The sequence below is a fragment of the Myotis davidii genome, unplaced genomic scaffold, assembly GCF_000327345.1.
Source record: "Myotis davidii unplaced genomic scaffold, ASM32734v1 scaffold6, whole genome shotgun sequence".
Classification (NCBI taxonomy): Eukaryota; Metazoa; Chordata; class Mammalia; order Chiroptera; family Vespertilionidae; genus Myotis; species Myotis davidii.
In genome coordinates, this window is record NW_006383011.1 from 14,911,255 (window position 1) to 14,916,015 (window position 4,761).

Genomic DNA, 4,761 nt, shown 5'->3' on the forward strand with positions numbered 1-4,761 from the left:
GTTCAGCAGCTTTTGCGGCACTGACCACAGTTGGTAAATTCTAGGTATCTCTCCCGAGTCCAGCCAGTGTCCTCAGAAGCTCCATCAACTGTATTTTCAGGGCAGAGGATTTTCAGTTTGCTGACAACAAACCTGAGGGATGCTGGACTCCCCTGAGGCTCTGGTTTACATGGGGAAAGTGCAAAGGGCAACAGAGAGCACACAGGAGTCCGTTCTGAGGGTCAGCAGTCAGGCTGGCTGACCCCCCTGCCTCCCAGGATTTCTCCAGCCTGTTATTCTGATTCCTCTGAGTGACTCCTTCCCTCTCCAAGTGGCTGTGGAGCTTTCAGTCATGATGACCTTGTACGGCATCCCATCCCCTTCCCCCTCCCCCGCCCCCCAACACACACAAGAGCCAGGATGATGGAGCTAAGCATCTGCTCCTTTCCCCAGGCCACCCTGACACATTCAGGGAGGGTGCATCACCCAAACAAGGCCAGGCAGCATGTTCCTGGAGACTGCTAGGTAGAAGTTGGGAGAGAGAATTTCTCCCTTCACAGAGGTTGTAAAATTGGGCATATAAATATAGATTGATTTCAAAGAGGAAGGGAGAGAGGGATAGAAACATCAATGATGAGAGAGAATCATTGACTGATTGCCTCCTGCATGCCCCACACTGGGGATTGAGCCCTCAACATGGGCATGTGCCCTGACTGGGAATCAAACCATGACCTCCTGGTTCATAAATTGATGCTCAACCACTGAGCCACACTGGCCGGGCAAAATTGGGGATATTTAGAGCCAAGGCTACTGGTGGTCATCTTGCCTAGAGAGGGTAATCCTGAGATATGGGGAGGGGGCCATATCTGAATAGCAGCTTTATTCATAATTGCCAGAAACTAGAAACAACCCAGTGCCCCTCAAGCAGAGCAGAGAGAAATAAAATGTGGTGCATCCATACAATGGAACGTTATCTATATATATAAAAGCCTAATATGCAAAGTGTCCCCTGGGGAGTTCCACTGACCAGGAGTTTGATCACTTGCTATGATGTGTGCTGACCACTAGGGGGCCCTGATAACATCCTCTGAGCCCTTGGCTCCAATTCTGCAGAAAGCAAGAACCGCTTCTGAACTCTCCAATAACTGAACCATTAAGTAACCTTTCCTGTTGGCTAGTGTCTCTTTACCTGGGTCTTCACTGTCACAGTTAAATACTCCCCGTGGTCATGCTCTGAGAGTTCCATTCAGGTGAGTTCAGACAATGGGCATGGACACCTGCTTTGGGCCAGGCACTGAGGGCACAGGGCCCATGAAGACACGGTCGCTGCCCTGGAGGAACTCACAGTTTCACAGAGGAGACAGATGTGTCAGCACTTTCCTAGCCTGGGCAGCTGACACATCTGTCTCCTCTATGAAACCGAGAGTTCCTCCAGGGCAGGAACCGTGACAGCTGAGCTGAGTCTTGAAGCATCACCCAGGTGGGAAGGGGGTCTTTTGGGCAGAGGCATAAGCAAAGGCCCGGCAGAGTGGAACAGCGTGATGTGCACAGAGAAACACACACCTTTGGGTTTTTCTAGAGGAGTGCTGTCCAATGAAACTCTCCCCGTTGATGAAAAATGTCCTATTTATGCTGTCCGTTATGTACCCTGTAGCTATTCAGTACTTGAAATGTAAATAGTGCAACTGAGGAGCTAAATTTAAAATTTGATTTTATTTTAATTAACATTTAAAGGCTGCATGCGCTGGTGGCTACCATATTGGACAGTGTAGCAGCTCTAGACAGTACCTGCAAGGCAGGGAGGGAAAGGGGGCTAAGCAAGCTAGGAGAGCTCAGCAAAGGGCTGGAGAGGCCATTTAGGGGTGTTGGACTTTAACCTGTAGGCCAGCGGTTCTCAACCTGTGGGTCGCAACCCCTTTGGCGGTCGAACAACCCTTTCACAGGGGTCACCTAAGACCATTCTGCATATCAGATATTTACATTACGATTCATAACAGTAGCAACATTGCAATTATGAAGTAACAACGAAAATAATTTTATGGTTGGGTCACAACATGAGGAACTGTATTTAAAGGGCCAGAAGGTTGAGAACCACTGCTGTAGGCGATGGGAAGTCTTTGGAGGGCTGAAAGGTGACCTGGACCAGGCCCTGGATGGAGCAGAGGAAGACTGAAGATAGGAAATCCCTGTAGCCCGAGGGAGAAGTTATAAGAATCTGAAATATGGCAAAGGCAGAGGGCTGGTGAGGAGGGGACTGATACCTGAGGCTTTAAGAGGATGGAATCGGCAGGATCAAGTAGTCTAGTTTTGGAGGGTGGAAGGTTTACAAGAAAGATGGAATCTTGGGTGGCGAGCTTGGACAGGGTGCTGCTCCCAGGCAGAGGGAGGGTTGGAGAGAGTCCTGCAGTAGCTGCTGAATTTCAAGACCCCACTTCCCTACAAGACAGGCTCTGTCAAGGTCAAAGATGTAGGTCAAAGAGACATCTTGCCTGCCTGCTGTTTCTTGTTTATGTGAAGGATCTTATCAGCTTCGAGTCAGATTGCCAATATTAACACCAATTTCCACAGGACCAACTGCAGGAGTGGGAAGGCTCCCAAGAAACAGAGAGGCAGTTTAAAGCCTTTGGTAATTAAGAGAACACATGAGTTATTTAGTAAAGTCACTATCACTGAGAGTCAAGACTCTACTCACTGGGCCTCCTCAGTGGAACGGGTCGGGAGCAGACTCCCCTGAGCTTCAGGACAGAAATCCCCCGAGCAGCCTGGATTTCAGGGTGGAAAGGGGGGACCCCAAGCCTAGTAACTTTTTAAAGTAACCAGAGACATTATTCTCTGAGATGGGCTACCAATGTCCCCTCCAGCCTTCGTTTCCCATGATTCATTCATTCACTAATCAAATACTTATTGAACAACTACTATGTGCCAACCCTCTGCTGGACCTATTGGAACAAAAGCCATAGACCTTGCCTTGAGAGAGCTCTAAGTTTTGTGAGATGATATAATACAGTGAAAAACATTCATTGGGACTCACTGTGCATCAGGCACTCAGTGTTTTATGTGGACTTGATCTTTCTAAAACCCTGTGAGGTAGGAACTGTGATGACCCCCAGTTTATAGATGAGGAAACTCAGGCACAGAGACCTAAATAACTTACTCAAGTATCCAGAACCCACTCACTTAAATACCCTAAACTCCAAAGTAGGCGAATATTTTCTGTTGAGAGACTATACAAATAGACAATGGCTAGACCATGTATAAAAGTAGACCTCCTGCCCATTATATGCAGCCTCCAGCCAAGGAAACCAATTCATTGTCTACAGTAACCAGCCCAGGAAGCCAGCTTGCTATCAATAAGTCAGACGAGTAGGAAGTTACACCACTACCTCTACGCACCAAACAATCATCCAGCAACAATGACCCCACAGATCAAAGACGAATTCCTAACTGGCAGCTTCCCTAATTTTTGTCCCTGCTCCCAATTGACAACCAACCATAGAAAGCCAAATATGAGCCCCTAACCAGTCACATAGGTTGCCACTCCTCATTAGCTCATCTTCAGCCTCCCATGGCAACAAGCTCCAACTCGAGCACACCTGTAGACTCCCTTCTCCCCCAGGAAGCTTTCTTCTTCCTCTGCCCACCTTTAAGTCTCTGCCAATCACCGTGATGGCAGCTGACCCACCGTGTTTATTTCCCCACTGTAAAGGGCCAGATAGAAAATATTTGGGGCTTTTAGGGCCACACAATCTCTGTACTAAGTACTCACTTCTGCTGTTAGAATGTGAAAGCAGCGTACAGAGTGAATGGGCGCAGAGCAATTGTGAGCCGGATTAGGGGCAGGGGCCTTGATTTGCTGAGTGACGCTTTAATATGCTGCTCCTTTGATAATCATATCACTACAAACTCTGAGCTTCCAGAAAAAAGAATGGACACTTCTCTTGTAGAGAAGGGTTTCCTCTCTAAAGCACTTTCCCACCTGTTAATTTGGTCCTGCCAGATTACCAGCCCTTTGAGGTTAAAGACGGTGTTTTACTCATTTTTCTGTTCCCTACGAGACTCGCAGGGCACACTGTAGATTCTCAACATATGTTTGTTACAATGAGTTGAATTGAATTAAAAATCATGACAATGAATTGGCAACACTGGAAGCTTAAAGGCTGTTATTCCCGTGGCGTGGAAGATAAACAGAGGCCCAGAGAGTTAAGTGGCTGTTTATCTCGGGGCTGTTGCTGGGCAGGAATTTGGACCCTGCCTTTCAGCAGCTTGGGCAGGATGGTCTCCTCCCTGGCCAGCCTGCTGCTGCTGCTCCTTCTGTGATCTTATCTCTAAGCACTGACATGCCTTCCCGCCCCCTCTCACTTATCTGATGTGGAATCTCGGAGGAATAAGGCATTCTATAAAATCCAAGACTTCTAGGCCATGCAGTGTATCCCTTAAGCCTCAGACAGCTTTAAAGGTTTGTACAGAGGCCTTCTAAGTGCACTCACTGCTCTTGCCTCGGTCTCCTCCATCCGAGAACCCCGAGGAGAGCGTAGCTCTTGGTGCTAAAATGAGAGCCTTGGTTACAGACACCAGTGGCTGGGCTGCGGGGCAACTCCAGGTGCCCTGTGACATCCAAGAAGATGTGTGGAGTAGTGGTCAATGACCTGGACTTCTTAGAGGTTGTTTCATTTTTTTTTAAAATATATTTTATTGAGTTTTTACAGAGAGGAAAGGAGAGAGATAGAGAGTTAGAAGCATCGATGAGAGAGAAACATCGACCAGCTGCCTCCTGCACACTCC